General features: G+C 42.2%; 1 protein-coding gene across 1 annotated transcript in view; it reads right to left on the bottom strand.

The window, feature by feature from the left end:
• LOC309569225 (cholesterol 24-hydroxylase-like) overlaps nucleotides 1-27,279 on the bottom strand; it is a 204,653-nt gene that overhangs the window by 43,575 nt on the left and 133,799 nt on the right. The window lies entirely within an intron of this gene.

The raw sequence follows: 27,279 nt of genomic DNA, 5'->3' as shown, positions 1-27,279 counted from the left end.
CAATTCCTCTAGGTACCCTTGTATACAGTTTTGGAAGGAACTCAGCAGGTCGATTGTTCCAAACATCTTGGAGAAATAAGCAGAGATTTTCTGTGGATGTAGGGTTCCTCAAATCCTGTCTTTTCATGTAATCCCAGACAGACGCAATGATATTTAGATCAGGCCTCTGTGGGGGTCAAACTATGACTTCCAGGACTCCTTCTTCTTCTTTACACTGAAGATAGTTCTCAATGACATTGGTTGTATGTTTGGGGTCCTTGTCCTGCTGCAGAATAAGTTTGGAGCCAATCACCGGCCTCCCTGATGGTATGGCATGATGGATAAGTATCCGCCTGTATTTCTCAGCATTGAGGACACCATTGATTGGGCAACACTGAGGACACAGCGGTCAGCCAAGGAAACTTAGTGCAGCAGATGAAAGGCACATCCAGCAGTGCCATCGACAAAGAACTGGCGGAAACATGTGGAATCTAGGCACACTCATCTACTGTCCAGGGAAGTCTGGTCAGAAGTGGTTTTCATGGTAGAATTGTGGCTAAAAATCCATATCTCCGATGTGGAAACAAGCAACTCAATTATGCACGAAAACATAGGAAATGGGGTGCAGAAAGATGGCAGCAGGTGCTGACTCAAAATGTAAAATATTTAGCTGTAGCAGGAATCAGTTTGTTTGTCAGAGGACTGGAGAGTGGTACAATAATGAGTGTCTGCAGGCACCAGTGAAGCATATTGAAGGTTCCTTGCAAGTTTGGGGCTGCCATTCTGCAAATGGAGTTGGAGATTTGGTCAGGATCAATGGTGTGCTCAATGCTGAAAAATACAGGCAGATACTTATCCATCTTGCCATACCATCAGGGAAGCGTGTGACATTAAGAACTATCTATAGTGTAAGGGAAGCACAAGCAGTCCTGGAAGTGCTGTTTTGGCCCCCACAGAGGCCTGATGTCAACATCATGGAGTCTATCTGGGATTACATGAAGAGACAGAAGGATTTGAGGCAGCCGACATCCCCAGAAGATCTGTCGTTAGTTATCCAAGATGTTGGGAACAACCTACATGCCGAGTTCCTTCAAAAACTGTGTGCAAGTGTACCTAGAAGAATTGATGCTGTTTTGAAGGCAATAACTGAATTGATTTGGATCCCTCTTCTGTTTGTTTACTTTCCATTTTGTTAATTGATAAAAACCCAAGATGCACACAAGTTTCTTACAAGATTTACAGATTTTTTTCCCTGAATCTTATTTAAAAAATGTGTGACTCTTGAGTGATTAATGAGTGAATCTGGGGTGAATACAAATGCATAGATAGACCCCCTTACTATAAACAGGTCATATTTTATTACAGCTTAAAGCGGAGTTCCACCCAAATTTTCAACTTAACAGATTTCAGCAGTGATATGGTTTTTAAAAATGAATTGGGTTATAATTTTTTTTTGGATCACTTACCTTATTTTAGAGGATTGTTTGTCCTACTTCCGCCTTCTGCGGCCGTGGCCCCGAACATCAGTTCCGGTTTCCCATTGCGTCCTGGGAGATGTGTGTCATCAATCCCAGGAGGCAATGGGCATGGCCGGCCGCTCCTCTCATTGCCGATCGCAATCTACAGCGCATGCGTGAGATTGCGATCAGCATTCTGGGTAGCCAGCTTGCAGGGAAATCAGGAAGCGAATAACACAGCGGCTTCAGACGCCCACACCGGAGATGGCCGCGCTCTGCAATTATTTTTAAAAGTAAGAAATTATCTACAATCAAATACTGTACTGTACTGTAATCTGAGAATAGTGTTAATGTAATTGGCGATATATTAGTATTAAAGGGATATTTTTATTTAAAAAAGTATTTTCGGCCGGAACTCCGCTTTAATGAGTCAGTTGGTTCATTGAAGGTCCAGAGATGGTGCAGAGATGGAGATATTCTTACCTTTACTGCTTCTGGGCTGACAACTAAAATCATCACATTATGTAAAAAATTAATCCGTACAACTGGGCCGTATTTCTGGACCCTGGAAAAAAAAAGACAAAGTATTAACACAGGTACACTTATTGGTCCTAAAATGTTCAGAAAAAGAAATGTGCATTGCATTGTAGTGGGAGGGATTCTCCTCCATCCTTGGCACTTGGTCCTTTGTGTAACACCCTTTTTATCTCATGTGCCCCTCATATTCTTTTAGAAATATATAGCTATCATCACCAGTGCTCCAGAGTGGCTCCAAGAAGAACTTTTTGTCACAACAAGACAACGCAATGTTTCAAAACCATATCAGGACCCTTCATCAAGATAACAGTCACTGTTGAAGTGCTGGTGATATCCGTGTTTTTCTGAACTATGAGTAATGGTGACATTTGTTCATTTGTCCCTTAGCACCCCTTCCATTCAGGTCTCTACAATGTAAGACGTGTGCCTGGTGTCCCCAAAGCTAGCCAGATACTAGCAGAATTTTGTTAGAAATGTTTCATTTTAGAATGTTCTTTTCGTTTTTTAATGGTTACTGAGCTCAAATCAACATTTTTCTAACAACAGTGACAAGAGAATTGAAAGGAGATGGATGAAAAGTTTTCTTGAACAAACCAAATTCCAACTGTGAATGTGGTTTTTGTTTTGGAAAAATCATACATATTGTAATGTTCATGTTCTAGACCCAAAGGAAACCTGTTTGTCTAGGATTCCATTCAAGTAGCAGACCTGGACACATTTTCAAGGACTTTTGAACAAAATTAGTGGACTTAATGGTGGAAAATCAAATGTTTTGACCAATGATTTTTCAGAATTTCTTTTGAACACTCAAACAAAATTTGATTACTGCATGGCCAGCTAGTCTCACTCCTGTTCTTTTGGGCTCCTAAGAAGCTATAACTACTCTCAACCATTACTTAAGCTGGCCATAGATGGCTTATATTTTGAATGAAAATTCTTAGGAAAAGCATGTTTTAATGAAGTTTGTTAGTTTTTCTAATCATTGGTGGGGTAATTTTGACATTCGCTTTTGACCATAGTGATGAGAAAATGCGAAGGATCGGAATGGAAAAAAATGTCTTTAATGACTGAATTTCTAACAGTGTGTTATCATTCAGTAAAGTCTATTCTTTCTAAAATCAAATGTTAAAAGCAAACTAAATCTTTCAATTGTTCTGAGAATTTTCATACAAATTTTCCTAAGAATTTTCCAAAGAATTTCCAATATTCTGTTTAGCTATGGCCAACTTCAAAGTAGTCCTGATGTAAGTAAATTTCTGTGTCAAGTACAATCATATATCCAATAAAGGTGTTTGCAAACTATCTATGTCATCTTGGATTTCATTTGAAGTGGTTCTAAAAGCAAAAGGCTTTTTTACCTTAATCCATTTTCTGCATTAAGGTAAAAAACCTTCTAGTGCCTGTTCACCTAAACCTGTTCCTAAACCCTTACCCAAGTCCTCTCTCGATCTAGCACTGGCCCATGTGCAGCAATGCTGTTTTCTCTTCTTCTCCTCACAGGACACAGTGGGAGGCAATGGCTTCTGGTGCATTCAGTCATATCCTGTGAGAGAAGGGGTGTGTGGTCAAGCCAGGCTGTGTGTGTCTATGAATGCACACAACCCTGCTTGTGAGCCCACCCACAGAAGTGCCCCCTCAGCACACGGCTGAGGAAAGAGGAAAGAAGGAATCTACAGTGACAAGGGGACCACCAAAAAGAGGTAAGGGACTGCTCTGTGCAATACCATGGAACAGAGCAAGTAAGTATAACATATTTATTATTATTTTTATTGAATTTAGCAAGGGTAAGATGTACAAAACAAAGCCTATTGGGCAAACCCAGGCTTGAGAAAACAAAAGACAAAAGGCAACAATAAAACAAACACATAAAACTTAAAATTTGGTAACCAAGGTCTAAGGTAACTTCACTCGAATCTGCTGATTTCAGGAAAAAAAAAAAAAACTTTCCCACAGTGTAAAGAATTAAGCAAAATCAAGAATTTAGGAGCAAAGCACGGTTTATTATTGGGGCATTACTGATGATACAACAGTACTCCTGGACTCCGCCAAAATATCCCACACCTTGAAAAATATTTTAGGGCATCCCCTAGATTCGTATGTGAATTTATACAATGATATAATTTTGATGACACCAGACTTCACAGTTACATAGTTATTCAGGTTGAAAAAAGACACAAGTCCATCTAGCTCAACCAATAAAAAGCAAAAAGGAAAAACACAACCATACAATCCCATATACACAATCCTATACCCACAGTTGATCCAGAGGAAGGCAAAAAACCCCAGCAAAGCATGACCCAATTTGCTAAGCAGGGGAAAAAATTCCTTCCTGATCCCCGGAGAGGCAATCGGATATTCCCTGGATCAACTTTACCTATAAATATGAGTACCCACTTGTATTATGTACACCTAGGAAATAATCTAGGCCTTTTTTTAAAGCATTCTACTGAGCTGACCAGAACCACCTCTGGAGGGAGTCTACTCCACATTTCCCCAGCTCTTACTGTGAAGAATCCTTTCCGTATTTGAAGAAGAAATCTCTTTTTCTCTAGACGTAATGAGTCCCCCTTTGTCCCCTGTGATGACCTTAAAGTGAATAACTGTACACCAAGTTCACTATATTGACCCCTTATGTACTTATGCATGTTGATCATATCCCCCCTTAATCTCCTCTTCCCAAGAGAGAATTAATTCAGTTCCCCTATCTTTCCTCATAGCTGAGCTCCTTCATGCCTCTTATCAGATTGGTTTCCCTTCCAATAGTCTCAAGTAGGGACCTGTAAAATTTCCATCTGAAGGAGTATAGACTTGTGGGCATAAAACCATACCAGGCCTATCAAAGTTCCCATGGCCCTAGAGGTAGCTAGTACATTAACTAGACCCAATATACAAACGTCAGTAGACAACGGTACCAAAATGGTAGTAACCAAACAAATGCCCTGAGAAATTTTGGACCAGAATAGTCTTATACCTGGACAATCCCAAAACACATGTAAAAACATGGCAGGATCTGCGGTACAGCGCCAGCATTGAGAGGAGTGTGAGGGATAAATCTTATGTAACCTTTGGGGAGTTAGGTAAACTCTATGAAGAATTTTAAATTGTATTAACCTGTCTCTGGCTGAGACAAACCCCAAAACATCCTCCCATTCCTCTAAATCTAGCTCTGGGACCTACGCATGCCAATGGGACAAAAGCTTATCAAGAATCAAGACCATCACGTATAGTGGGTTGAAGGGCCTTATAAATGGTAGAGAGGGGTTTCTCTAGAATTTCCTCTTGTAATAGGGACTACAAAATTCTAGCTTAAAGGCATGTTGCAACTGAAGGTTTTAGAACAAGTACGAGTTAGGGAAAGCATACGTCAATTTAAGGGTATCAAAGGTTTGGAGGACACCCTCTTCACAAAATTGGCTGAGATATTTTATCCCTTTAGAAGCCCACACAATAGGGTTAGGAAACAAGGAAAAATACTTAAGAGGGGTTGAGCAACAGCGGTGTATGGGGCGAAAAGTGTTAGAGGACAGGGGATGTAGCAATTGCCAATCCTTTATAATGGCTCTCATGGAATGGGTAATTGGAAATAGGGCTGATGGGCCTCTATATAGCATATTACATAAGGCTTCGTAAAAACCCAGCTGCGCTGCCTTAAGCACTACAGCAGCAATCGTCTAGTCTTACTACCAACTAGTTGTGTGCCCGAGTAAGAAAGAAGTGGCAAGGTAATAAGCAAATCAATCTGAACATGCCAATCCACCCTGAGTCCATGGTCTCTGTAGTACTGCCAACCGAAACCTAGGCTGTTTTGAGCCCCATAGAAACAAGGCCATTGCAAATTTGAATTGTCTAAAATAATTACTGAGGATCCACACCGGGACATGATGAGGGATGTATAATATAGAGGGAAGCAACTTAATTTTAATGAGATTAATCCTGCCTATGAGGGAGTGAGGGAGATGGGTCCACACCGATAAATGTTGCACATATTTATTATTTTAATGAAAAAAAAAAAGATTTACAACCATTTTTTAAGCAGCAGGCCTGGACAACATGTTTCAGGACCTTTGAACAAAATTAGCTGTCTCAACAATGGAAGATTATATCTCACTATTGTACAAAAGAAAACATGGTTATTGGGAATCCTACTAGTTAAAATTCATGGCAGTGCTATCCACAGTATGAATGGATGGGTGTCACCAAAAACAAGTACCAAAAAGAAAGACAGAAAAGAGGCTAGGACACCACAAAAGCCACCGTCCAAAAGATATGTTTATTAATAAAGTCATAGCAAAAGTTACATGCCAAAAAAGAAAAATTATGTTGGTGCCCTCTGGACCCAATCTGACCCTCCCTGTAACCCCCCACAAAACCACGCACTATTCCTGTACACCCCCCCACACACCCATGAGGGCCCCTGCCCTGCCTTCCAACCCCCCTCCTTCCTCCCAAAGGGGCCCCAATAGAACCTGATAGGAAATGCGCAAAGACAGTGGACGTTCCAAGTCGGGAGATTTAGCTAAATAGCCAACAACAACACAATGGGTATAATGTATTCACTCAAAAGCTCTCCACTCAAGACATCCACTGGCGAAAGGCAAAAACACGGAGGGCTCTCAGCAAGGGTACCTAGCACCTAAGAATGACCTTCCAAGAAATTACAGATGGCCTTTAAACTACTGGTGGGACCTAGCCAGTTCCCAGCAAGAGGGTGTCTACTAGCATAGGTCTGTGAAGTAAAAGTAGACAACACAGTGGATCCCCAGTGGTTGGCCAACCATCTGCTGTTGGAAACTGAGGGTTGGAAGACGGAGTGGGGGGCCTTGACAAGCGTGTATGTGTGTGTGTGGAAGGGGGGGGGGGTTACAGGGAGGGTCGGACTGGGTTCAGAGGGCACCAACATAATTTTTCTTTTTTGACAAATAACTTTTGCTATGAATTTTTATTTTTAAATCAATAAACATATCTTTTGGATGGTTGCTGCTATGTTGTCCTAGCCTCTTTTCTGTCTTTCTTTTAAGATTAAGCCCCCGTTCACACTAAGGCGACCTGTGAGGCGACCTGGTCGCCTCACAGGTCGCCGTAGGTCGCCTTCCATAGGGAAGCTGCGGACCCGTTCTAATAGGAGCGACACAAGTCGCTCCGACTTAGAAAAAGGGTCCGGAGCTTCTTTGGGGCGACCCGGCGCGACCGTCATAGACTTCAATGTTATGAAGTCCATGCCGGCCGCTCCGAGGTCGCGGCGCGCTGCTCGCACCGCGTCCTCGGAGGTCGCCCCCCCAAGTCGGATCGCCCCTGTGTGAACGGGGCCTTAAACTAACACAATGCTGGTGGACAAATGTATTGCTTATGACAAAATAGGAATAATTCATGAAACATTGTATCCATAATAAAGTCTCTATGAAGAACATATTGTATCTTCTGTGTCTTCCCACACCTCCGTCGCAACTTGCAATCAAGCAAATGTGCCCAACTCCCATAGCTGTGTTCAAACTCCCTACCAGACAATTATGACCGTAAGGCTAGGTTCACATCTGTGCAGATGGTTCCCACTGCAGGTCTGCACCTATTCCCGGAGCCGCGCCTACCCGTACAGAAAAACACAGGAGATGTGTGCAGGTGCCAGGTGGGATTTTTTCTTCCAAAGCAAATATACTTTTGCACACTGGTACTGACTAGTATTCCAATGTTTCTCTTCTCCCTCATTTAGCTAATGTGACCCCAGTGCTAAGAGAGAGAGGCAGAGGAGGGTCAAACAACAGTGCTGTGGAGGTGACAGACATCCTTCCTATCAACTGATGACATCATTGGTTGTTAGAATGCCAGTGTCTACAATGTTGTAATGGTGCATAATGAAAACCCATAGCTTTGTGTAACTAAAAGGCAGGCTTCATTCACCTGCTGGCTTGTATACAATTTTTGATACATTTTTAGGCATTTTGCCGAGGCACCCCTGAAGAAGTCTCAAGGCACCCCAGTGTGCCTGGGCATCCTGGTTGAAAAAGGCTGCTCTATATACATAAGCTTTTTATTACTCTTTGTTTTCCCTGTCTATCCATATGTGGCATACCCATGTACAGTTCAAGCCAACCTGTCTTTTCCTAAAAATCCAATAAAACAGATTTAAAAAAACAAAAAAAAAGAAAGGAAGAAAGGAATGCCTTTAATAAAACAAATACACTACAAACTACACTCATATAATAATATACACCAGAGTCCTAATATACTCCAGCAGCATGGCGGAGAAGGTCTCTGTCTTCTGAATGCTGGGGGCAGCCTGCCCTGGCTCAGCACCATGCATTGCCATGGTGCAGATGGAACAATGTGTGTCCCAGCTCTAGAGCTTCATTGGTTGTTATAGTGCCCTGTGGCTCGCCCACACTTGCAGCGCATGATACTGATTCAGGGCAGACCACATCATGCTTTCATGGAACCCCAGAGGAACCAAAACACCACCGCGGTTGAGAAATGCTTTATTATATCCATATTAGCAAGATGGCAAATGTAATCACTTTTTTTATAGACTCAAATAAATATGTTGACTTTGGCAATTTTTTTTTTCCTTATGTCACGCTTCCCCAATATAACGTAAGATAAATGATTGCACAACTTACCACTCCAAAAACAAGTCATACATAAGCTCATTTTTCTTCATTTGCTTCAATGTTGTGGGAGAATGTCCAAAGAAGAAGCTAAAAGTGCAAATAATTTCCTATTAATGATACAGCAGAGTGTGTTTTCTGTACACAGTGTTTATGTTAGTAGATAGTTAGTAAATCTTATCTTGATTTTTAAATTTTTTTGGGGAATTTTATATAGCAGAATGTGAAAAATCTTGTTTTTTTTTTTTTTCAGAATTGTCGCTCTTTTTTTTGTTTATAGTGCAAAAAATAAAAATCGCACAGGTGATCAAATACCACCAAAAGAAAGCTTTATTTATGGGAAAAAAAGGACATCAATTTTATTCGGGTACAGCGTCGCACAACCGTGCAATTGTCAAAGTAACGCAGTGCCGAATCACAAAAAAAAGGGCCTGGTCATTAAGGGGGCAAATCCTTCCAGTCCAGAAGTGGTTAATTGGGTTCTGTGGTTTACCTTCAGTGTTCAGCTGTAATTTTAATGATCTGTTATTAATTGGGTTTACTCTTTGCGCACACACATTCAGATTGCCTTACCAGCAGGACCCAGGAGCTACTGCAACCAAGGAGGGAAGTGGGTGAGCCGATCTGGGGGGCCGAGCGGGGAGGTGGAGCCACACTAGGGCTATTTACCTCCCACTATGCAGTGTGAACGGCAGAAAAAGCAACCAATGACTGCAAAAGGAGATCATTGAGGTTGTGGCAGTGGCGGCAGTGGCGGCGGGGAGGTGAGAGAGGCATCGGGTGGGGGAGGCAGAGAGGCGCAGCTGACAGGAATCTAATTCAGTGGGGCGCAGTGCCGGGACTTGGTCTGCAATATACGTTTTGTCGGGCAATATGTGTGCAGGAAAAACTTGTGAAGCTCAGCAACTGATAAGGTGTGGGAGCTTCTTTTGATGCATTTATTATAAGTAGGCCAGTCCATTTATGTTAATGAGCTGCTCTATGCTGTCACATGAATAAACACACATTATTGCAACGTGCAGGCGAGAATGGGGCGCAAGTTACCGTATATACTTGAGTATAAGCCGACCCGAATATAAGCCGAGGCACCTAATTTTACCACAAAAAAACTGGGAAAACGTATTGACTCGAGTATAAGCCTAGGGTGGGAAATGCAGCAGCTACTTGACCCAACTGGACCACCACGAGACCCAAAACAGGGGCTGCCGGCATGGTGCAGGGGCTGCCGACATGGTACAGGAGATGGTACAGGAGATGGTTCAGGCATGGCACAGGAGATGGTACAGGCATGGCCCAGGAGATGGTACAGGCATGGCACAGATATGGCACAGATGGTACAGGCATGACACAGATGTGACACAGATGGTAAAGGCATGGTACAGGAGATGCAGCACTGACTCTTCTGAGGAGATGCAGGGGCTGCGGAGTCTCACTTACCTTTCCGCCTTACATTTAAAAATGATGCCGCCCGGCGCCTACACGTCACTGCGCACTGACCGGGGAAAATGTGACTCGAGTATAAGCCGAGGGGGGCTTTTTCAGCATGAAAAAACATGCTGAAAAACTCGGCTTATACTCGAGTATATACGGTATCAATTATAATGTGATTAATTGAAACATGATCGTATTAATGAACAAAGTATTTTATTGATGCTAATTGATGCAAACCCATCAATAATATTCTGCCCTGGCCAATAAACTTAGTTTAATCGCATCTTATTGAAACTGTCTAAATTGATCGGTAGGGAAGTTATTGCTATCGTTTTGACTGAATCGCACATTAATCGGATAAAATAAAAATTCGAAGTGGATATGGCCACCATTGAAAGATTAAAAGCAACTTTAGGAATGACATTATCATGTTAAATCTTAGTTTATTGATTGGATTTAGCTCTACTTTAACTATGTAAATATAAGTTTCACTTACCTGTCTCTGGGGGGTCCAGGAATGTGGTCATATTTCCTGTGTATGTAGAAGATATATCCGCAGAATAAGATAAAAGAGACGGAGGCCAGGGATAGCAGAAGAGCAAAAATCCAGAAAATGAGGGCCCACATTGTCAGCGAGAAGCCGCAGACGCCTTCGAGCTCACAGCAACTCTTCTGAATTCCAAGCCGGCTGCTGAAAATAGAACAAAGGGCATCATCAAACTGCATTTCCTGGATTAGTCCAACCTCCCTCGAGAGAGACTGGGGCCTCTACAATATTATGAGGTTCGTTCAGTGCATGGTGCAATATGAGAAACCCGAATGACAGCATTTTATAGCTTGTCAGCCTGATACAGGATTTAAAGTGACAATAATCTCTGGATTTAAAATAAATTCTAGTTAACCACTTCAGCCCCCTTAATGACCAGGCCATTTTTTGCGATTCGGCACTGCGTTACTTTAATGGGCAATTGTGCGGTTGTGCGACGCTGTACCCAAATAAAATTGATGTCCTTTTTTTCCCACAAATAGAGCTTTCTCTTGGTATTATTTGATCACCTGTGCAATTTTTCTTTATTCTGCTATAAACAAAAAAGAGCAATAATTATGAAAAAAAAAACTATATTTTTCACTTTCTGCTATATAACATTTCCATAAAAAAATAAAAAATTTAAAAAACACATTTTTTTTTCATTATTTTAGGCCAATATGTATTCTGCTACATATTTTTGGTAAAAAAAAAATCTCAATAGGCGTACTTTGATTGGTTTGCGCAAAAGTTATCGCGTCTACAAACTAGGGGAAAGATTTATGTAATTTTTTTATTTATTTATTTTTACCAGTAATGGCGGCGATCTGCGATTTTTAGCGGGACTGCGACATTGCGGCAAACAGATCAGATCCCTAACTGACATTTTTGACACTTTTGGGGGGACCAGTTACATTACTACAGTAATCAGTGCTAAAAATATGCACTGTTACTGTAATAATGACACTGGCAGGGAAGGGGTTAACTCAGGGGCTATCAAAGGGTTAAGTGTATGCCTAGGGGGTATTTTCTAACTGTGAGGGGGTTGGGCTTGTGGAATCAACACAGAGACCTGTGATCCTAAATAGGAGGAATACAGGCGCTCTGTGTTCATTCCAGAGAGAACAACAGTCTGCTGTGTTTCCAACAGTAGACCGTCGTTCTCTATCCACGGGGAGCGATCGCGGGTTCCTGGCGACAATCGTGGCCGCAGGCCCAATGGACTGGCTTCCCCGCTGCCTAATGGGGGGCACAAGCGCGCCTCCGGTGGGGTCTATCTATTTAATTAAATGACCATATGATTCTGGTAAGCAGCCTTATTTACATCTACTTTGATCACGGGTGCCCTCTAGTGGATGCTCCATTGGACAGACAATCATTTGCCGGGACTTGTGGTTCCTCTCCTCTGGGATTCACCATTTCTTTTTTTCCATCCAAGGACTTTTATATACAGTATATATCATTTTTGTGGGATTGTTTTTCTTCACTGAAGGACCTTTTTTATGCACATTATCTCACATGCTGTTTGTTTCATTAGTGCTTACACTTTTTTCTACGTTTATAGGGTGCTCATATCACCCGCATATTAATTTTTAGCATATTAATTGCCAGCATTAGATGTTTTTTTCACTTGTTTATTATTCACTCTTTAGCACAACACATAGTGGTTTTATATTCCAAAAGATGTCTTTTGATGATGAAACGCGTCGGGTGGCGCTCGTGGTGACGCACGCCGTTTACGAGGAGGAGACGTGACGGCCATCTTTTTGGTTATCTTCAACACACAGCATAGCACGCGGGGAGAAAAACTTTTTACACCAGCTTAGATGCCTGTTTACCTCTACAAAATTGTAAGTGCTTTTAACCTTATGAGATTAATAAAGCTCATGCAGTCTGCGCTATGAGAGTGTCCCTGCTTTTTATTTCACATGTTTAAAATGGTTGAATCTGGTAGTCCTGGACCCTTTCTGGAGATGAGGATCGTTATTCACCCTTGTGCATTTGGCTGTTTTTGATCTCTGTAATGGAGATCATCTCTATCTGGTAAGCAGCTGTGATATCAGAGTGCTTGGTGGCGGGTCTCCGGGTCTACGATTTCTTACGCTTTCTATGGTTTTGAAGTGGACACTCAAGGACTGCTTTGTCCAATTAAGTTTGGGACATTTATCCGGAATTAGCGCCACAGTGTTTTATACTATTCCAAAAGATATGTTTGGCTCAAAAACAACACTGCACATCACCAAAAGAACACCATACTCACAGTGAAGCGTGGTGGTGGCAGCATCATGCTTTGGGGCTGTTTTTCTTCAGCTGGAACAGGGGCCTTAGTCAAGGTTGAGGGAATTATGAACAGTTTCAAATACCAGTCAATATTGGCACAAAACCTTCAGGCTTTTGCTAGAAAGCTGAACATGAAGAGGTACTTCTTATTTCAGTATGACAACGACTCAAAGCATGCATCCAAATCAACAAAGGAATGGCTTCACCAGAAGAGGAATAAAGCTGGATGGCCCAGCCAGAGCCCAGACCTGAATCCGATTAAAAATCTGTGGGGTGATCTGAAGAGGGCTGTGCACAGGAGATGCCCTCGCAATCTGGCAGATTTGAATTGTTTTTGCAAAGAATAGTGGGCAAATATTGCCAAGTCAAGATGTGCCATGCTGATAGACTCATACCCAAAAAGACTGAGTGCTATAATAAAATCAAAAAGTGCTTCAACAAAGTATTAGTTTATGGTGTGCACACTTATGCAACTATATTCTTTTCGTTTTTTATTTTTACTTCCCTCCTCCTAAAATATTTCAGTTTGTTATTCAACTGAGTTTATAGGTCACATTAAAGGTGGAAAAAAGTTCTGAAATGATTTATCTTTGTCTCATTTTTTTACATCACAGAAACCTGACATTTTCACAGGGGTGTGAAAACTTTTTATATCCACTGTATGGTAAGCAAGCATGGCAACCTTCAAAAAAATACAGATATTGTATATACTCATGGCTGGCAACCAATCAGTAGCTTGCCAACCTGTACTGTATCTAGTGCAACCTTTCTAAACCTTTTTTACCCCATGGGAATCCTTGAAATAATTTTCAGGTCCCAGAGAATCCCTGCTTAAGCTAATTAAAAAGGGGTCAGTGGGAAGAATGCCCCCATACATTGGTGGTCAGTGGAAAAAATACCTCTTTTATTGGTAGTCACTGGAAAAAATGCCCCTTACATTAGTGGTCAACAGAAAAAATACCCCTTACTTTAGTGGTCTATGAAAAGATAATACACATTGGTGATCAGTGGGAAAAAATCTCCTTGCATTGGTGGTCAATAGAATGAATGCTCCTTACATTGGTGGTCCATGGAAAGAAAATCCCTTACATTAATAGTCTATGAAAAGAATATCCACATTGGTGGTTACTGCAAAAAAATGCACTTTACATTGGTTATTGATGCAAAGAATGCTCCTTACTTTGGTGGTCCATGGAAAGAATGTCCTTTACAATGGTGGTTAATGAAAAGAATATTCCTTACATTAGTGGTCAATGGAAAGAATGCTACTTACATTGGTGGGCGGTGGAAAGAATGATTCTTATATTGGTGGTCCTTGGAAGGAATGCTCCTTACATTGGTAGTCAATGGAAAGAATGCTTCTTACGTTGGTGGTCCTTGGAAAAGAATGTCCCTTATGTTGGTGGTCAATGGAAATAATGCTCCTTACTTTGGTGGTCTATGGAAAGAATGGCCTTTACATTGGTTATTAATGGAAAGAATTCTCCTTACATTGGTGGGTAATGGAAAGAATACCCCTTACATTAGTGGTCAGTGGAAAGAATGCTTCTTAGATTGGTGGTTCTTGGAAAGAATGTTCCTTACATTGGTGATCTATGGAAAGAAGGCTCCTTACAGTGGTGGCCGGCCACACCTTTGGGCTCAAAGTAGCACTTGTTAATGCTAAGCTGGCTGCTAAATAATAGGACATAGGTCGATTATTACTCAGCAACAAACTTGATTCACCCAGATTTGCCCAACCTCATTCAGACTAAGGCCTCTTCAATAATACAGGGTCAGCGGATTGTGAAAAACTTGTATGACTCTGTATGCGTTTTTAACCCATATGCTGCCTGCAAGGTTTTAACTCCAGCTAAAGGCAGAGAGAAACAGCTCTGCAAATGTTGACAAAAGCAACTGTATACAGTCCAAAGAACGTACCAAAAAATATAAACAGAAAAATAATGTGCAGGGCGTGGGGACTCATAGCAGCCAATCAAATAGGAGCAAAACAGTTTGCTGTAACTGATTAAAACATGTTAGCTGAAGTTTGGCTTCAATCTGTTGGATAGAATCCTTAGAGGCTACTACACCTCCCGGGTTTTGACTTATAAGCCATTTTTGGGTTAAAAAAGCCCCCTTCCCCCCTTTTTTGGAAATACCCTTGAGCCCGATCCATGTGGCCTTTGGGCATCCTTGCCCCTATTTTGCCCACAGCATGTCCCCGGACCATCCACTTCCTGCGACATCCCGACTGCGATTCTGGCAAATGGTAAGTCAGTCAGCTATTCCAATTATTTGGAAATACCGCTGCTGTGTTTTTCTTTATATTATAATAAATGTTTGTTCTTTGGTGTCTCTCCGAGATTCTATATCTTTTAGAGCTGTAGCATGTAGAATTATGACACTTCTTATTTGTTTATGGATTCTTGTTTCCCCTATATTGGAATTTCTTGCATTCCACATAGGGGTTTCAATATGTAGAGACCACGATGGATCTCTATGTTCCCTACTGGTCTCTTTTACAACCGCAGTTTACTGTTGTGATTGGAACCCCATTTTCTATCTACTTGCCAAATTGGTGTTTTTTGTTACACTTTTTTCTTGCCTTTATAACTGGTGAAATGTCTTTTTGCATGCCACGGCCCCTTTTGAGTCATTGATTTGCATCCGAGCCTTGTCCACCTCCGTCATTTCCCCTCTGGCCACTGGGTGGCGCGCTCCCCAGACGTTTCAGCGGATGTGTGGTCCTCTCACACACCGCTGACCGGAAGTTTTCTTTCGTTCGGCGCTGTTGTGGCCGTTCTGGGCTGCCCATTGTGGCCCATCAAGAGCGACACTGCGCATGCGCCTCCCTCGAGGCGCGCACAGTTGAGGACCTGACCCGCCCACGTTGCGTATGACGTCATGCGCAGCGTGGCGTCGGGTTGAGGGCCATATCTAGCGGGACTCGATGCCTTATTCAGTCAGGAGTCGGCGTTGGCTGATATGGCGGTCCCACGCGGGTAAGAATCGTGCAGCACATTGTTTTTTGTCATTTGATGACAGAACGTTTCATTAATCTCTGAACCTTTTTATTTCCTCGACAATGCTTTTAAAGAACTGCTTAATGGCTGGCTTTTCTTGACCCAGCGACAACAGTACACAAATCCAGTATTTGGACTCCCTTTCGGACTCCGAGTTACTAACCCGTACTTGAAAGGGCCCATTTATCCATCTAGTACTTTGCAGGTAAAGCCCCTCCTTTTTTGCTTTTTTGTCTCCCCTTACTCCCCCTTTTTTTCCCATTTACTTATTGGAGAGTCACTCATTAGACTCCTAATCACAGGCATACGTCTTTTGCATTTTTTACCTTAACAGTTCATTGCCCTGCGTGTTGGTTCCAACTTGGCCGCCAAACTTGAGCCCTCCTGTTTTTAACCGTGTTTATCCTGACTATACAAACGGGTCTATTATACACATCAAATGAGGTATATATACTAGCCAAATATATAGTTTCCCTTCACTTTCTTCCATTTTTCTTTGATGATAAAGGTTTTTGCAGCCTACATCTTTATCCTGCTTCATATGCCCCTCCACATCCGCGGGTGAGACGTTTCTCTTGGGGAGCACTTCTATCCAATTGGCTCACGAGTGGGTCTGTCCTTGGTGGTGGTCTCGGATGCGGCTCAGTACTTTATGGTGGCATGCAACTTATATTTGTTGTTATACATATATGCATTTGATCCAAACACTAATGTTTACTGTTGTTATATCATACAGGCATTATAGATTGATATATTGATATATTCTCATTCCCCTGAAGAAACGGAGCTTTGTTGCCCGTGAAACATGTCGGGACTGGTCTGATGTCAATCATTGGACGTATTCATCCTTATCATTCATTTACAGCCTTATGTTTTATGTATTTGCCCTTTTTTTGTATTTGTATATGTCCAAATATATACATGTTGTATCGATGTCACACTGTTGGTCTTTGGTTTTAAAGATGTCATGTCAATAAACATTTCTAGTTTTTAATTATGTCTTTATTATTTTAAATTATCTGGTACCTTAAAAGTCCCACCAGCCCTCCCATTTCTCTTCCTATTCTTCTTTATCCTACAGTTCTCTGTCCCACCTTTCCCCATTCCTGTCCCTTCCAGCTCCCCTTCCCAGTCCTTTTCTTTTACTCTCCCTACCTTGCTTTTCCCATCCCTCTCCTTTTCCCTGCTTCCTTTCTCCCATCTTTTTCTCTCCCTCTTCTTACTTTTTCTCTTGCTTCTCTTTTTTTCTGTGTACCCCAGCACTTACCTGCACACCTCAGGTTTAGCTGTTGGTCTCACCCTTTGGGATATCTTTCCCAGTATAGATTATATACAGACTAGGGATGTGGTACCTCCATTTATTATCTTGTGCTACAAACACACCCTTTATTTGAAATAATTCTAGGTGGATAACACACCTGAGGGCGCTTTTGTTTTTTGGCTTTCAGCCAAGTGTTTGTATAAATTAATTTTTCTATAATAATTTCTATATAGATTTATTGTAATCTTTATATGCTCAGCCCTTTACCAATATCTCGGAGAGACAGTAATTTCACCTTTTGTTTTTCATTTTTTGTGACACATACTTTTCGGAGTAACTGTGTCCTTTTCCAGCCTCGCTGTCTGTGGAGTCGCTGGTGGTCGAGTGGTCTGGAACTGTGGGCACAGGCATGGATTTGCTAGGTACAGCATGGACCGGCTTCATGGAAGGTATACAATCCACATGTGGGTCTCATACCAAAACAGAGGAAGACCTTGGGACTTACTTAGGTAAAATGTTCAATTTACTAAAGCGCAAATCACATCTTTACTGGCACATAGAATACTTCCTTAAGTACATTGAGGAGAACATCAGCCCTCAGGGTCTTAGGATACATACCCTTCCTACTCTGAGAGATCCATCAGAGACTTTCAAGAAAGAATGGGAGAGCATACTGAATACATGCAGTCAAGACTTAATGAAATCACTTGTTGCCCAGTACAAGGTGGACATGACAGCATTAGACACTGAAATAGACCAAATGAATACTAAATATAAACAGGTCTTTGAGGCCCCTAACTTTGCCCCAGCCTGGACAGAAGTGAAGGTCAAACTAGAGGCCATGAATAAAGAAATTATTCATAAAAAACAACTCAAATTTCAAAAAGACAAACAAGCCTTCAATGAAGGCTATGCTTACAAGTGGAATTCTAGAACCCGTCCCATACGCACACATCAAACACGCAATACGAATCACGTTGAAACCACAGATGACAACCTAGAATCTGACTCTAGCATGGCTAGTTCCCTTTTGCACAAATCACGAGCATCACGTTCAGGTCCACCAGTCCCCAACAAACGCACTAAGGCCCAGAAACGAGGAAGAGGCAGTGCTGGCCCTTCTCCCACTTTACCCTCGAGTCAAAATAAGAAAAAACCTGACACTCTTGCCAATTTAAACACATCCACGAATTTACCCAACATAGCTCCCACACTACAGAAAGTATTAGCCAGAAACATGTCACTTCCTTTAAACACCAGTGATTCCGCATCCGCCACTTCGGATGACGGTTTTTTAGAATTACCCACTCCCCAAACACCCAGGAACACCAAACAGGGCAACTTAAACATGTATGTGAAACCCAAAACAACTTAAATAACCTCAACATACACACTAATTCGTCGAATAAACTTAACATCATTAACCTAGCCTCAATTGACCTGACTCCTGCCCAGGAACAAGTGCTTGGTCTGGGTTTAGGCTTTTGCCCCTCTAGGGCTATTGATACCTCTGAAACTATAAAAGATTTGCATCTTTTTGCAAGAAATCTTACTTTTAAGTTTATGTTTGACGAAGATAGGAAACAAAAAAACTTAGAAAAACAACTAGCCGAACAGACTAAGCACTTTACCATGGCCGAGAGCAGGGCCATCAAAGACCTAGTCTTGCTATATGAAGAAGGCAACACTGAAGTTATGTCCATCATTGATTCGACTGATTCACCCCATGAAACCCCTTCTCTTCCTATTCCCTCATATCCACCAAAAAAGGTTTTCAAACCCAAATCAGAAAAATTTCCAGATTTATCCAACAATGCCAACATTTGGACGTTCGTTCAACGGGTGTCCAGAGATTTAAAAATCACTTCTTTGCCCACTATTCCTAGAAATCTCACTAAAGACCAGGCTTTAGCTCTAACCTCACTCCACAAAAATAAAGATATCCTTATAAAACAATCAGACAAAGGGGGCAACATAGTTGTTATGTCTCCCCCCCAGTACGAAACAATGTGTTTAGAAGTCTTATGCAATCGCGAATGGTATCTTCCCATTGAGTCTGATTGCATTAAGGACTTCATTTGTGAATATGGGTCCCTGTGTTTTGAGGCCTTTTCCCAGGGCCTCATAGACAGGGACACCTATAATTTTCTGTCTAACAAACACCCAAAAACTCCTACCTTTTATACCTTACCTAAGGTGCACAAGAGTCTTGTGCACCCGCCCGGTAGGCCCATTGTCTCTGGCAACGGGTCGCTCACGGAGCACGCCAGCAAATTTGTGGACTCATTCTTACTTCCCCATGTTCTTGCACTCCCTTCTTACATCAGGGATACTACCGATCTTTTGAAACACCTTGAGGAGATTCAGGTCCCTCCGGATGCCCTGCTTGTAGCCATCGATATTGAAGCATTATACTCCAGTATCCCGCACGACCAGGGCATCCGGATGGCCGAATCTTTCCTCAAGGAACAGGACTACAAGACTTGGCCCTTGATGGACTTTGTCCTTCGATTGCTAAGATTTATTCTCACGAGAAATTACTTCACCTTTTTGGAACAAACTTACTTGCAGGTCCAGGGGGTAGCTATGGGCACTTGCTGCGCTCCCTCCTATGCCAACTTATATCTGGGCGCCTGGGAGAGGCTGATTTTCTCTGATGAAGGAATGGAACAATGGATGCCTTATATTTTAATCTGGTACAGGTTCATTGATGATCTATTGATCATTTGGACAGGTACAGTTGATGAACTTTTACTTTTTTTGAAAGCTATTGACAACAATAATCTAAACCTCAAATTTACTCACACGTTTGATAGGCATCGTGTCTCGTTCCTTGATCTGGACATCAGCCTCTCCCCGGATGGCCTCATTGACACTGACCTTTACCGCAAACCTAGTGCGGGTAACACCATTCTCAGCGCAGCAAGTGCCCATCCCGCCCCCTTGATCGCAAGCATTCCGTATGCCCAATATCTAAGGCTCCGCAGGAACTGTTCCGCTGAGGCCAAGTTTCGTGTCCAAGCTGGCCTGCTTCGTGAGCGACTCCTTGCCAGAGGATATTCTAAGACGCTTCTCAGGAAGGCTTATAACAGAGCCAATACCTATTCGAGAGCCGAATTGTTATACAAAACCTCCTCAAAAAAAGTTGATAAAAGTGTTAGATTTATCACCACGTACTCTGCACATGAAGACGTCTTGCGTAATATCCTGAAACGTCACTGGCGGATCCTTACCCAAGACCCTACCCTTCACAAATATCTGAGTGCCAGACCGAGTCTGGTATTCAGGCGATCAATGTCCCTTAGGGACTGCCTGACTAAAAGTCACTATATCAAACAATCCACCAGTGCAGATTCCCCTAAGGGTACATATCGGTGTGGTTCTTGTGATAAATGCCCTTGGGTAAAAGTTGGAACAGGTATCCGCCTACCCAATGGGAAATGGCTACAATCCAGACATTACGCCGACTGTGACACTCAAGGGGTTATATACCTTATGAGTTGTCGCTGTGGGGCATTTTATGTCGGCAAGACCATCAGGAAATTCAGCAAACGTATAGATGACCACATCTATCACTCTGAGGGAGGTACCATACAAACGAGCGTCACACGCCATATAGCTTTTCGCCACAAGTATGATAATTCCCTGGTTTCGTTTTTTGCTTTGGAAGTGATTCCCCAGGACCCCCGTGGGGGAAATTGGGACAAACGAATCCTACAAAGAGAATCATTTTGGATAGAATCCTTAGAGGCTACTACACCTCCCGGGATAAATGAGGTTTTGACTTATAAGCCATTTTTGGGTTAAAAAAGCCCCCTTCCCCCCTTTTTTGGAAATACCCTTGAGCCCGATCCATGTGGCCTTTGGGCATCCTTGCCCCTATTTTGCCCACAGCATGTCCCCGGACCATCCACTTCCTGCGACATCCCGACTGCGATTCTGGCAAATGGTAAGTCAGTCAGCTATTCCAATTATTTGGAAATACCGCTGCTGTGTTTTTCTTTATATTATAATAAATGTTTGTTCTTTGGTGTCTCTCCGAGATTCTATATCTTTTAGAGCTGTAGCATGTAGAATTATGACACTTCTTATTTGTTTATGGATTCTTGTTTCCCCTATATTGGAAATTCTTGCATTCCACATAGGGGTTTCAATATGTAGAGACCACGATAAACAAAATTATCATACCTGTGCAAAGACTTGCCCAATACAAGAACGTGGCCCAAGAGAAAATGGGAAATACGTAAAATATGGCCTGTTTGGAGAAAGAAAAATGACTCAGTTCATGTGCCAAACATTTCAGCTGAAAAATTAAATTACTACAGGCAATTTTGTCAGAATCAAAGTGTACTACACTAAGACCAAATGTGAATAGGCATTTGTTTGTATGAGTATTTAATTAATGCCTACGCTTTGATAATAGGGAAAACCATTAACACATTTTCAAAGTTCGCATGTAGGTTGATATGTCATTAATGTTTATTGTGTCTGCTTCAGGAAGCTTTTTTATTGAGCTGGGTGCATGTCTGTATTTTGCAGGCACTTTTCATTAGGTTGCAATGGATAGAGGATTCTTTACTAAATACTTGTTTGCCCTAAACATACAGCATGTCTTTAGCCCTGTCCTTTGGGAGCATTTGGTGGATTTTGTGAAAATGTCCCAGGTGCTCCTTTCTTAGCTGTGCAAAAAAAAATCTCCCAAGATATTGTTGTTGTGAAGGTGCGTATGGAGAAGACAATTAAAAAAATCTTGTGTCCAGAGTAAAATCAATTTTATTGTTGAAGTTACATTAAAACATCATATAACGCATTTCATGGTTGCCTGCTACGTCTTCATAACAGGTGTGTCACATATACTCTAGTCGGAGTACTTCACATTCTGTACACTGGTGACAACTTTCTTCAGAGCCTCAACTAAAGTGTGACTCACTTGTGCTAAAGAAATGTCACATTGGTATGAAACACATTATATGGTGACTTATCATAAGTACAACAATAAATTTTAGAGTGGCTCCAAATGCATAATCCACCAATATTGGACACCTCTGCAATATAAGCATTTTGATTTGCATGTCTCTTATCCTACAAACCACACCTGTCACTGCCCACCACCCAAGGTCTGGTTCTCCCTATGCAATAAAGTAATAATTTGCCTTTTGCAAAAATGTAACAAATGCACACACCTTATTTAAAACAAATAATTTGAATTTATTACTTTTTTGCATTGAAGCCTGCAGAGCACTGCAAACAACCACGATTAGTGAATCGTGGGTGCAATGCACAGACTCCTGCATTACATCTCAGCCCCAGGTTTGTACAGTTATGGGGCTAGAGGAAGTAACCAATGGACTACAAGTGCAGGGATGTCGGAGTACTTGTGCTGACACACTGTGAGTCCCTGCCACATTTCTCATTCATTTTTCATTCACAGGTTCCTGTATATGAATCTGTGAATACTAAATTAAAAAAACAACAGGATGCTCCAGAGAGAAGACCCCCGTGATTCAGGTAAATGAGGGGCAGTTTAAGAGTGGGGGTTTGGGAATGCGACCATGTTTCATGTTACAGCTCAAATACTGTATGGGTGTAATATAATACATGGTCCAATAGATGTTACAAGCCTTCAAGTTCGACCATCCACTGAAAGATTATTACTGCACATACACAGAGATATTCTCCATAGGCCTGATGACGGGTTGCATACTATTTAGGTGGACTACTGCAACCTAACCAGATGTAAATACAATTATTCCAAGATCTTTTCCTATTTGTAGCCATAAATACCAAGGCATCTACATTATATGGGGGTCTTCAGTCTCTGGTCTTGTTTTTCCTACTCTCTCTTTTTTTTCCAAGAGGCTCTTATACTGCTGGGAACATCCACGGTCTTGTCTTTCAAAAGAAAAGTTTTAAAAATCATTAGAATTGGAGACTTTTAGGTGCTAATGTTGCCCTAAGGCAAGAATAGACTAGAAAATGCAAGTTTAGATGTCTAAAAAAAAGAAAACCCAAACAATTCACAGCTGGACCTTTTGCTAAAATCTGACACTGACCTGAGATATAACTCCATGAAAACATTTTTGTCCTGGAGCTACTCCAAAGAGATCTAAAAGGCTGTGTGATCCCCATTTACATCCAGCAATAAGGCAACACTGATAAATGGAAACCTTTACATGTTATTTATGTCTGATATGTCGGCTGTCTAGACCAGTGGTCTCCAAACTGCGAACCTCTGCTTTGCTTGTCTTTATCTGGCCCTTGGGGCACTATTACTCCCATTGATACAAAACACTATTCTACTGACACCAACAATGCAACACCATTTGTTCCCCAAATACCAATGATGGAGCCATGTTCCTCCCACTGATACTAATGATGGACCACTATACCACTCATTAAAACCAATAATGGAATGATGGAGCACTATACCTCTCACGAAAACCAATGATTGGATGATGAAGTATTATTCCTCCCACTGAAACCAATGATGGGGCACTATTCCTCCCACTGATACCAATGATGGGGCACTATTCCTTCCACTGATACCAATGATGGGGCACTATTCCTCCCACTTATACCAATGATGGGGCACTATTCCTCCCACTGATACCAATGATGGGGCACTATTCCTCCCACTGATACCAATGATGGGGCACTATTCCTCCCACTTATACCAATGATGGGGCACTATTCCTCCCACTGATACCAATGATGGGGCACTATTCCTCCCACTAATGACAATGATGGGGCACTGCTCCCTCCACTAATACTAATGATGGAGCACTATACCACTCATGAAAACTAATAAAAAAAACAATGATTGGATGATGAAGCACCATTCCTCTCACTGATACCAATGATGGGGCACTATCCCTTCCATTGATACCAATGATTGGGGCACTATTTCTCCCACTAATACCAATCATGGGGCACTGCTCCTTCCACTGATACCAATGATGGGGTACTATTCCTTCCACTGACCCCAATGATGGGGCAGTATTCCTCCCACTAATACCAATAATGGGGAACTATTCCTTCCACTGATACCAATTATGGGGCACTATTCCTCCCACTAACACCAATGATGGGGCACAATTCCTCCTCCCACTGACCACATACTGACCACCAAGCCCGAGGTATGGTTTACTCCCTGTAATGCCAGGATATTTTCTAATCCCACTGGCCACAGTCTGGCCCCATAAAGTCTGAATAACAGTTGACTGACCCTTTGCTTAAAAAGTATGGAGACTCCTAGCCAATGAGAAGTATGTTTTTTTTTTTTAGCAAACTGGCTATTTCCAATGTATCACAAAGGTAACAATTAGCACAGGTAATGAAAAAAGAATTACTTGGGAGCATCAGGATGAAATCGATCTGGGTTGAAAACAAGGGGATCTGGGTAAAACTGCTCCATTCTTCCCATGACATAGGAGTTAAACTGTTTGAAGAACAACAGAAGATACAGGTTTATTTTTATAAAACAAAGAGGTTAAATCTTGTTTCAGTAAAATTGTCTCCAGTCTGTGCTCCCACTAGAGAGATTTTTCATTACTTTCTGTCCAGAAAGTGAGGGTAATATTTGCCAATGGGGACACAGACAGCAAATAAAAGCCCAAGAGAAGTTCAATACTATTCTCACTTTGCCTAAGAAAAAAAAAAAAAAACATTATTTTGTTCGCAGCTAACATTTAAAATGGTGCTAAAGCTAATAAAAAAAACAATTGTGAGCAGACAGGCTCTCTATTACAGAATGGACATGCACTGTCTCCTGTGTAATAAAATACACCTACCTGCCTGTTCGCAATCCTCCATAGAATCAGGGCCGGCCCTACCGTGGTCCTGCTGGACCCAGGTGGCATTTTGAGAGGGGCAGCAAATTGATGCCCAGGTTTTTGCGTCATCAGTCTGCGGCGCGTTACGGGTGGCATTTCCCCATCTCATACTGCGGCCCATAGTGCAAACTGATGAGAATGAGGAGGCGGAGCGTCTCCTCCTGAGAACATTCCTCGCATTATCACGGTGTTCGCAATGACATCAGACATCAGCGCACTCCCATCTCACGCAGGGCAGGCTGGATCTTCTAGGGCGGAGGCCGCGGCAGACACAGTACTCACAGGAGGACTGAGGACAGACAGTGGGTGTTTGGTGGACCGGTCCGGTGGTGAGTTATGGAAGAAGATAACAGTATATATAAAATTTTCAACATATTATATCTATATAAAATAATAGATGTGGGGGGCCTTTTGGTGGGCGTGATTTTTTATTTTTTGGGGGGGGGCAGCACAAAGTGTTGGGCCAGCCCTCCATAGAATGTACACTGAGCTCCACATGCACAGTTCAGTTTACATTCTGGCACACTGCCTATGTGCTAAGATGATTGGGCTCTTGTGCATAAGTGGGCAGACATCATCCCATGCCAGGCAATTAAGATGTCCAAAGACCAGCACCCAGAAATAGTCAGGGAGAAGATGCTGGCAGCGGCAAGGGACATTGTAGGCATTGCTCCTCCCCAACAGCTGCATAAAAGGTTATGTAGGGAGGTAAGAGGAGGGGTATAGTTGCTGGGACAGCACAGATAATAGACACTCCTAGAAAAGGAAATAGATTTGACATCTACAAAGGAAGGGTGCTGTACTAGGGAATCAATTAGGCTAATTTTCTAGCAAGTTAAAACAACTAGCAAGTGAGAATTGTTTTTCTACACAAGGAAAAAACACTGCAATTAAGCATGTAAAATACATATTTTTTGTTGCTTTCATCTTAATTTTTTTAAATGAGTGACAGGGTCCCTTTAAGGGTAGTGATTACTGTATGTATACTGTAAACATTGTTTGGGTCAGTGGATGTGGTGAGGGTTTGAATTTTACCACCAGGGACGATTTAGCAGGAATTCTCACGCCCTCTATAACAGTATCTTCTTCTACTTCACGTGATGTACCTGGAGCAGTAGGGTAGAGTCTTAAACTTTCCTTCAAGACCTAGAGAAGATAAATATTAAATCTGAAGTTTCCAATATCATTGCAACTACGTAGCAAATTCAGGTGGATTACATCCTGCTTTTTCAGGACAAATTGTGCTTTTACAGTGGTGATCGAAAGTTTGGGCACCCCAGGTAAACATTTGTATTAATGTGCATAAAGAGGCCAAGGAAAGATGGAAAAATCTCCAAAAGGCATCAAATTACAGATTAGACATTCTTATAATACGTCAACAAAATTTAGATTTTATTTCCATCATTTACACTTTCAAAATAACAGAAAACAAATAAAATGGTGTCTGCAAAAGTTTGGGCACCCTGCAGAATTTATAGCATGCACTGCCCCCTTTGCAAGGCTGAGACCTGCCAGTGTCATGGATTGTTCTCAATCATCGTCTGGGAAGACCAGGTGATGTCAATCTCAAAGGTTTTAAATGCCCAGACTCATCTGACCCTGCAGGGATTTAGGACTACTACTTTAAGAGTGGAATTTTGGAGTGGCTGTCACTCAGAGTTGGCGGAGGAGGAGGTATGTGTGCCTGCAGTGGAACATTACATTGTGCATCATTGCATCAACTCAGCCTAGGCAAAGAGGCTTTTAAAGCGGAGTTCCACCCTGTGATTTTTTTTTTTTTAAAAAATACCCCCGGGACAGTCAGGGCTAGTGCATTCCACAATGGCTAGCCTCTGATCTGTCCCGGGTTGCACTTACCTGTTAGGACAAATACTTACCTTGAAAACGTCTTGTCCAGCGCTGCCATCTCAGATGTGGGCAGCTTGAAGCCAGCGAGATCCTCTTCTGCGTCCTCTTCCGCCTTCTTCGGTCCCTCGATGCCCTGCGCCGGCCCCGACGTCACTTCCGGTGCGCGTGCGTCATCCCTCCACAGCTTCTGGGCATGCCCAGAAGCTGTTTAGAAGAGGATGACGAGCGCGCCCCGGAACTGACGTCGGGGCCGGTGCAGGCGCAATGATTCCTGGGAGCGATGACGTTCAGCTCCCAGGAATCATTGCAGAGCCAGGAAGTGACGACGGGCCGCGGCCGAGGAAGGAGGAAGAAGGAAGTAAGGTAAGTATATTTTCTTCGCTACGAGGTAAGTAAAAAAAAAAAAAATATGTGATTATCCATTTCTTTTTCAGGTGACCCGGAGCGAGAAGATGGAGGTAAGTATTAAAATAGGGTGGAACTCCACTTTAAGTAACTGGTTTCCCTCTTCCCCTCTCTTGCCA

The sequence above is a fragment of the Pelophylax lessonae genome (assembly GCF_965119305.1).
Source record: "Pelophylax lessonae genome assembly, chromosome: 13".
NCBI lineage: Eukaryota > Metazoa > Chordata > Amphibia > Anura > Ranidae > Pelophylax > Pelophylax lessonae.
Note: the sequence above shows the minus strand (reverse complement) of the source record. Positions and strands in the feature narration are given on the sequence as shown.